The sequence below is a fragment of the Moschus berezovskii genome, chromosome 20, assembly GCF_049115385.1.
Source record: "Moschus berezovskii isolate FMDL1 chromosome 20, NW_MosBer_1.0, whole genome shotgun sequence".
Lineage (NCBI taxonomy): Eukaryota > Metazoa > Chordata > Mammalia > Artiodactyla > Moschidae > Moschus > Moschus berezovskii.
In genome coordinates this window covers 7,628,520-7,637,797 of record NC_142479.1, presented here as the reverse complement: position 1 = coordinate 7,637,797, position 9,278 = coordinate 7,628,520, and the positions used below count along the sequence as shown (strand labels likewise).

The 9,278-nt window shown below is 47.4% G+C and overlaps 1 non-coding gene across 1 annotated transcript; it reads left to right on the top strand.

The window, feature by feature from the left end:
- The first annotated feature begins 4,378 nt into the window (after window positions 1–4,378).
- LOC129549992 (U6 spliceosomal RNA) lies at window positions 4,379–4,484 on the top strand. Its single transcript, XR_008684755.2, has one exon. It is a non-coding gene; the product is annotated as a U6 spliceosomal RNA (small nuclear RNA).
- Window positions 4,485–9,278: the final 4,794 nt, after the last annotated feature.

The following is a 9,278-nucleotide window of genomic DNA, read 5'->3' as shown; positions in this document are numbered from 1 at the left end:
TCATCAGTACTGTTTTCCTAGATTCTGTATATATGTGTGGTGTGTGCATGCTAAGTCACTTTGGTCGTGACTGTGGTCATACAGACCCCACAGACTGTAGCCTGCCATAATGCATATCATACATGCATTAGTAGACAATATTTCTTTTTCTCTTTCTCACATACTCACCTGGTCTCTTTACTCCTTCCCTACATTTATCCGTGAAGGCCCACCTTCTCCAAAAAGCTTGAGTGTTTCAGCCCTCAGGGATTCTTGTCTCAGCTGCAATCGTGAAGCCATTATCATCCAGACCCCAAATTTAGCACTGAACACATGCTCTTCAGTCCTAGTTCTCTGATGAGACATCAGCCCCTGGAGAATCAAGCTGGAATCCACCCTCCTGCATCTATGCTCCTGCGGTAGATGCATGCATGTTAGCTGTCACTTTTCTGGGAAAGAGTAGGCAAAACTAGGGTTAAACACAGCCAGTCGTTGGAGTCCAAGAGGAAAGGGGGAAGGAGTGGGAATTAACTGTCTTCCCGTGTTGGAAGTTTTCGGTGCTGTTTCAAGATCCGAGTACAGTCACCATTTTCATGTTGCTCTAAGATTAGCACAAGGTAAGAGAACAACAGAAGCCTTCCTCTGTGCTATTTTAGGAACACGGGAAATAAAATAATACCTTCCAAATGCCGGAACAGCTTAGCTTGCTATAACACAAGAATGGGCTCGTAACACCTTGGCTGTAACAATTTCAAATGGAATTCTATTACAGTGCAAAGTATATTTATCACTGTGTTGAGGAACACTTTCTCCTAAGTCCCCCCATGGGGAGAGCCACAGGCCCAGGCAGGCTCCTCTCAAGCTCTCCTTTCCACCCTGGCAGGTCCCAGGGCTCCCCCGCCCCACCACCTCTCCTCTTGGTAATTTTCACCACCTACCCAAACTGTCAAGTTTCCCACCCCTTCCCGAGGGGCTCTGGAAGCTGGTCTTTTTATGCCCACCTGTTGGACTTCACCTCACTGGCCTACAAAGCCTGCATTTGCCCAGCTTCAAGACTGAAGAAAGCCTGCATTAGGCAAGAGAGGGCTTCCCCAGTGGCTCAGCAGTGAAGAATCCACTAGCAATGCATGAGACACAGGAGATGCGGGTTTGACCCCTGGGCCAGGAAGATCCCCTGGAGAAGGGAATGGCAAACCCACTCCAGTGTTCTTGGCCAGAGAATCCCATGAACAGAGGAGCCTGCCAGACTACAGCCCATAAGGTTGCAAAGAGTCAGACATGACCGAAGTGCCTTAGCATGTACACATGCATGAAGCAACAGAGACATCAGTGGTTTGACAGACGGGGAGCTTACGTATCTGAAGCAAAGTCCTAGAGTGGCACCCCAACCCTGTGCAGCAGACACCTTCAGGATGTGGCAGCAGTCTTTGCTCCTGGTGGAGGGGGAGATTGCCAGTTACAGGGGAGTTGATGTCATATGGGCTCATCGATTACCAGGGAAACCAACAGAAGGGCACACCCCTCACTGCCCCTTTGATAAGCACAATCACTGGCTGAGGCCCAAAGCAAGTATGTAGGAAGGCCAGAGTCAGTGTAAGTGAAGCAGGCACTGGTCTGGCAGGGGATGGCCAGAGAGCAAGGGAACAGCCATCTTGAGTGGGCTGGTCAGCCACCACCCTTCCTGGTTGTCCCTGAAAAAAAGCTTGTAGACCCTCTTCATTTTAAGACTTTAATGCCCATCATGACAAGAGGAAAGACAAAATATGGGGAATTACATGTGTGTGTGTGTGTGTGTGTGTGTGTGTGTGTGTGTGTCCAGTGGCTAAGTTGTGTCTGACTCTTTGCAACCCTCTGGATTATAGCCTGCCAGGCTCCCCTCTCCATGGAACTTTCCAGACAAGAATACTGGAGTGGGTTGTCATTTTCTCTTCCAGGGGAGCTTCCCGACCCAGAGATCAAACCTGTATCTCCTGCCTGCATCTCCTGCATTGGTAGGTGGATTTTATTTTATTTTATTTTTTTTACCAATTGAGCCACCTGGGAAGCCTGAGGAAATATACAAAGAGTACAAATCTGACAGTCTTGAGTTTGGTCCAGAGCATCTGATGATCTGGTTGAGATAAATAAAAATTTCTTTTATGTCAACATTGGGTGTTGTAAGCAGATAGGGTAGCGGGTCCCTGGAGAAAGAGAATCAGGCATGACCTCTTTGACATAAGGGAACCCATTTTGGTCCAAGACATTTTGTGATCTAAGCCTGGCCACAAAGCTTGTCCTTAAACAGGTCTCAGTAATTAATGATCTTAAGGGAAGAAAGCACTGCAGGAACAAAGGGAAAACAGTCAAAAAACAATGGGTCTAGGACTCCACTGGTGGTCCAATGGCTAAGACTTGAGCTCCCAATACCCTAAAAGGGCTGGGGTTCCATCCCTGGTCAGGGAACTAGATCGCACATGCCACAACTAAGAGTTTGCACGCCCCAACTAAAGATCCTGCATGCTGTATGATGTGGCCATTAAAAAAAAAATTGTCCACATTAAAAAATATATACCTTAAAAATTTTTTTTAAATAGAGAAATAGAGGTGAGCAAGAAATAATCAACACAACAGCAGGCCTGTTTTTGTTCTTCGTTTATCTTTAGCTCTGGGGTAAAACCATCAGTTGTGGGGGAAAGGCTAAGCAGAAAATTCTAGCCAGGGTTTTGAAATTTAAGTCCAAGATTATATGATGGCACCATTCAGCCTCCCAAGTAGGTGACATAAAGTCGGGGTGTGCCGCCAAATGTGCACAGGACATAGAATTCCTATGGTTGTTTGTTAGTAGGGACTATGAATTTACATTTCAAAACATCCATGTCTGAAGAAAATTGGCTTCTGATGCAGTTTGCTGTAAAAAGTCAAACTATTTAATACAAAGGGTTACATGCGTGCACATCCGTATAGACTACGTACGCACACACATATATATTTTAAAGATTATTGTGATGTGGACCATTTTTAAAGTTGTTTATTGAATTTGTTACAATATTACTTCTGTTTTTTGTTTTGGTTTTTGAGCAGTGAGGAATGTGGGATCTTGGTCCCCCCATCACGGATTGAACCTGCAGCCCCTGCATTGGAAGGCCCAGTCTTAACTACGGTACCACCAGGAAGTCCCTTTTGTTTAACTCTTAAGCAAAAACAGGAAGCCATTTGGCCCCAGTCTAAATATTCAGGGAAAGAAGCAAGTAGAATTACTCCAGTTGGAAATGCCACATTAATTGATTATGCATAGCATGATCAAACTAGAGGCCACAAGACAGAACAAGCAGGCGATGCTCTTTCAGAGGTAAAAGAGAAATGCAAAGATACTAAGTTGTGGTCGTTCCTGAGAATTAATTTTGCCCCCAGGATTCTTAGCAATTGGGTCTTTATATCTTGGAGGTATCAGAGGCAGGAAAGGGCGCACAGCACCAAATCCATGGCACAGAGTGCAACACACAGCATCCTACCTGGGAGCGTGGAATCAGAAACCCAGCACTGAGAAGGGGTCATGCACAGACACAGGATTTATGGAGGCCATGCAGGGAAAGGAAATGTATGGGTTACATGTCATACCGCTCTGGATGCAACCATTTTTCACACAGCAGAAACTGTGAGAGAAAAGACAAAGGAGAAAGACAAAGAAAAGTGGGAAGGGGCTTTCCCTGGTGGTCCAGTGGTTAAGAGTCTGCCTTCCAATGCAGGGGATGAGGGTTTGATCCCTGGTGGGGAACTAAGATCTCACAAGTCACAGGGCAATTAAGTTTGCAAGTCACAACTACTGAGCCCGGGAGCCACATCTAGAGAGAAGCCCGTGCCCCACAGTGAAAGACCCCACACGCTGCAATCACGACCCGCCACAGCCAAAAAATAATCCATTAAAAATATTTAAAAAGAAAAGTAGGGAAAGGAAAGGTAAAGTTGAAAAAGAGAAGGTTGGAGCCTCCTCCTGGCCACCTGGCTGACCCCTCGGCAGCAACTCGGTAGCCACTCAGCATCAGCACTCTCTCAGCATCCCTGCTGTCTCCATGGTGATTTAATGTGATTCTGATGGATGTGACTAGTTCATGAACGCTTTCTGGAGCTGGGCACTGTTGTTGCTAGCTCTGTTTTCCAGATGAGAAAACAATGCTTCCGAGATTGTTAAAAACCTATCCCAAATCACTGAGTTGCTAAAATCAGGCATTGAACCTAGGCTGTTTCAGGCCCAAGCATGTGTTCTTGGTGAGCAAAGTAAAAAATAAGATGGTGTTTAATGGAGGAGAACGTATTCAACATGTATTGAATCCTTAATATTTACCTGGCGTGTAATCCTCAGAACAGTCCTTCAAGGGAGGTATCATTATTCCCATTTTATAGATGAAGAAACTGAGGCTCAGTGCTCACCGTGACAGCACATACACTTAAACTGGAATGATACAAAGAAGATTAGCATGGCCCCTGCTCAAGGATGACATGAAACTGGGGAAGCATTTCATGTTTTTATGGCAGAAACCATCACAACATTGTAAAGCGATTTTTGATGCATGATACAGGATGATCGGGGCCAATGCACTGGGATGAACCAGAGGGATGGGATGGGGAGGGAGGTGGGAGTGGGGTTCAAGATGGGGAACACATGTACACCCGGGGAATGTGCTATTTCTCTTGAGATTCTGCAGCGCAAAATTTTCTCATCTCGCATTGTGGTGTTTCTCGAGTTGCAGCAGGAAGATAGGGGTGTTTCTCGCGTTGCGACTGGGACCTGAGGAACTCGCACGTGTTGCTTCAGGGAAGTCAGGTCCCCTTTCGTGTTGGAAAGGGAACTTCCGGTTTACTCTCGAGCCAGTAAATGGGGATAGGGCCTCATCTCGAATTGAGTCCATAAAGTGTGTTCTCCAGTCCAATGGGGTGGCTGTTTGAGAAAACTTTCTAAGTCGCATAAAGGGTGTTAAGAACCCTTTAGCCTTTCAAGGGGGAATATGGGATTTCTCTTAAGATTATGCAGCGCAGAATTACCTCATCTCGCATTGAGGGGATAATTTGGTGTTGTATCTCGAGTTGCAGCGGGAAGCAGGGGGTACTTCTCCAGTTGCGATGGGGACCTCAGGAACTCGCTCAGGTTGCTTCAGGGAAGTCAAGTCCGCTTTTTTCTTGGAAGGGGAACTTCCGGATTATTCTCAAGCCCTTTAATGGGAATAGGGCCTCTTTTCGATTTGAGTCCATAAAGTGTGTTCTCCTCTCCAATGGGGACGAATGTTAGGGAACTTCCTGAGTGGTATAAAGTGTGTCAAGTACCCTTTTGCTTTTCATGCAGGAATGTGGGATTTCTCTCGAGATTATGCAGCGCAAAATTACCTCATCTCGCATTGAGGGGATAATTTTGTAGTGTTTCTTGAGTTGCAGCGGGAAGCATGGGTTCTTCTAGAGTTGCGACAGGGAATTCAGGAACTCCCTCGGGTTGCTTCAGGGAAGTCAAGTCCCCTTTTGTGTTGGAAGGGCAACTTCCGGATTACTCTTGATCCGTTAAATGGGGATATTGCCTCTTCTCGATTTGAGTCCATAAAGTGTGTTCTCCTCTCCACTGAGGATGAATTTTAGGGATCCTTCTGAGTCGCCTAAAGGGAGTCAAGTACAATTTTGCCTTTCAAGCGTGAATATGGGATTTCTCTTGAGATTCTGCAGTGCAAAATTACCTCATCTTGCATTGAGGGGATAATTTTGTGGTGTTTCTCGAATTGCGGCGGGAAGCTGGGGGTACTTCTCGAGTTGCGAAGGGGAACTCAGGAACTCACTCGAGTTACTTCAGGTAAGTCAGGTCCCCTTTTTCTCTGGAAGGGGAACTTCCGAATTACTCTCAAGCCGCTTAATGGAAATAGGGCCTCTTCTCGATTTGAATCCTTAAACTGTGTTCTACTCTCCAATGGGGACGGATGTTAGGGAACTTTCTGAGTGGCATAAGGTGTGTCAACTACACTTTTGCCTTTGAAGCGGGAATGTGGAAATTCTCTTGAGATTCTGCAGCGCAAAATTTCCCCGTCTCCCATTGAGCGGATAATTTGTGTTGTTTCTCGGTTTCGGCGGGAAGCTTGGTTTACTTTTCGAGTTGCCATGGGGACCTCAGGAACACCCTCGGGTTACTTCAGGGAAGTCTGGTCCCCTTTTGTGTTGGAAGGAGAAATTCGGGATTACTCTGGAGCCGTTATGTGGGAATAGGGCCTCTTCTTGAGTTGAGTCCATTAAGTGTGTTCTCCTCTGCAATGGGGACAGCGGTGTGAGGGAACTTTCTGAGTCACGAAAAGGGTGTCAAGTACCCTTTTGCCTTTCAAGTGGGAAATGGCATTTCTCTTGAGATTCGGCAGGGCAAAATTTCCTCATCTCGCATTGCAGGGATAATTTTTCCGTGTTTCTTGAGTTTCAGCGGGAAGCTGGGGGAACTTATGGGCTCGCGATGGGGACCTCAGGAACTCGCTCGGGTTTCTTCAGGGAAGTCAGGTCTCCTTTTGTGTTGGAAGGGCAACTTCGAGATTACTCTCGAGCCGTTAAATGGGAATAGGACCTCTTCTGGAGTTGAGTCCTTAAAGTGTGTTCTCCTCTCCAATGGGGATGGCTGTGTGAGGGGAATTTATGAGTAGCAAAAAGGTTGTCAAGTACCCTTTTGATTTTCAGGCAGGAAAGTGGAATATTTCTTGAAGTGTGCAGTGCAAAATTACCTCATCTCGCATTGAGGGGATAATTTGGTGGTGTTTCTCGAGTTGCGCTGGAAGCAAGGGTACTTCTCGAGTTGCAACAGGGACCTCAGGAACTCGCTCTGGTTCCTTCAGGGAAGTAAGTTCCCCTTTATTTTGGAAGGGGAACTTCGGGATTACTCTCAAGCCGTTAAATGGGAAAAGTGCCTCTGATCAAGTTGAGTCCAAAAAGTGTTTTCTCCTCTCCTATGGGGACGGCTGTGTGAGGAAACTTTCTGAATCACATAAAGGGTGTCAAGTACCCTTTAGCCTTTCAAGTGCGAGTGTGGGTTTCCTCTTGAGATTCTGCAGCGCAAAATTACCTCATCTCGCATTGAGGGGATAAATTTGTGGTGTTTCTCGAGTTGCGGCTCGAAGCAGGGGGTACTTCTCGTGTTACGACGGGGACCTCAGGAACTCGCTCGGGTGGCTTCAGGGAAGTTAGGTACCCTTTAGTGCTGGAAGAGGAATTTTGGGATTACTCTCAAGCCATTAAATGGGAATAGGGCCTCTTCTCGAGTTGAGTCCATAAATTGTGTTCTCCTGTCCAATGGGGACAACAGTGTGAGGGAATTTTCCGAGTCTCACCCGGCGGCGCAGACGCGAGAGATGCCGTCCCCTCCCACACAGACGCAAGAGAAGCCTTCCCTGCCTGCGTAGAGTCCAGAGACCCAGGCCCCTCCGGCGCAGACGGGAGAGACACCGGCCCCACCCGCACAGACACCAGAGTCACTGGCCCCACCAGCGCAGACGTGAGAGACACCGGGCCCAGCCAGCCGAGACACGTGAGACCCCGGCCCCTTCCGCACAGATGCGAGTGACACTGGCCCCGCCAGCGCAGACAGGAGAGGCCGCGGCCCCGCCTGCTCAGATCCTAGAGTCACGGGTCCCTCCCGCACAAACGCGAGAGACCCCGCCCCCTCCCGCGCAGACACGAGAGACACCGGCCCCACCCACGCAGATGCCAGAATCACCGGCCCCGCCCGCTCAAACGCGAGAGTCACCAGCCCCGCCCGCGCAAACGCAAGAGATGCCATCCCTGGCGCAACTGACCATACAAAGATGCGTGGCCATGTGGAGTTAACCCAGGCCTGAGGCCAGGGCAGGCGGCCAAGAGGAGGTACCCCATGTCCAATAGGTGGTGGCTGTGCGGGGGAGGGCTGAGAGGAGCTACTCACGTTCAAGTTCAGGAGGGGCAGACTTGAGGACATACCCCTCATTCAAGGTAAGGTGCAGCAGCTGCGCTTTCTTGGAGCAGCTGTGAAGAGATATCCCACACCCAAGGTAAGAGAAACTCAAATAAGATGGTAGGTATTGTGAGGGGGCATCAGAGGGCAGGCACACTGATATCATCATCACAGGAATCTAGTCGCTCTGATCACATGGACCTCAGCCTAATGTGGTCCACTGGAGAAGGGAATGGCAAACCACTTCAGTATACTTGCCTTGAGAACCCCATGAAGAGTATCAAAGGCCAAAATGACAGAATACTGAATGAGGAATTCCCCAGGTCGGTAGGTGCCCAGTATGCTACTGGAGATCAGTGGAGAAATAACTCTAGAAGGAATGAAGGGATGGAGCAAAAGCAAAACCAGTACCCAGTTGTGGATGTGACCGGTGATAGAAGCAAGGTCCGGTGCCGTAAAGAGCAATATTGCATAGGAACCTGGAATGTTAGGTCCATGAATCAAGGCAAATTGGAAGTGGTCAAACAGGAGATGGCAAGAGTGAACATAGACATTCTAAGAATCAGTGAATTAAAATGGACTGGAATGTGTGAATTTAACTCACATGACCATTATATCTACTACTGTGGGCAGGAATCCCTTAGAAGAAATGGAGTAGCCATCACGGTCAACCAAAGAGTCAGAAATGCAGTACTTGGATGCAATCTTAAAAACGACAGAATGATTTCTGTTCGTTTCCAAGGCAAACCATTAAACATTTCAGTAATCCAGGCCTACGCCCCAACCAGTAACACTGAAGTAGCCGAAGTTGAACGGGTCTATGAAGACCTACAAGACCTTTTAGAACTAACACTCAAAAAAGATGTCCTTTTCATTATAGGGGACTGGAATGCAAAAGGAGGAAGTCAAGAAACACCTGGAGTAACAGGTAAATTTGACCTTGAAGCACGGAATGAAGCAGGGCCAAGGCTAATAGAGTTTTTGTCAAGAGAACGCACTGGTCATAGCAAACACCCTCTTCCAACAGCACAAGACAAGACTCTACACGGGGACATCACCAGATGGTCAACACCAAAATCAGATTGATTATATTCTTTGCAGCCAAAGACAGAGAAGCTCTATACAGTTAGCAAAAACAAGGCCAGGAGTTGACTGTGGCTCAGATCATGAAATCCTTATTGCCAAATTCAGACTTAAATTGAAGAAAGTAGGGAAAACTCCTAGACCATTCAGATATGACCTAAATCAAATCCCTTATGATTATACAGTGGAAGTGAGAAATAGATTTAAGGGACTAGATCTGATAGATAGAGTGCCTGATGAACTCTGGACGGAGGTTCGTGACATTGTACAGGAGACAGGGACCAAGATCATCCCCATGGAA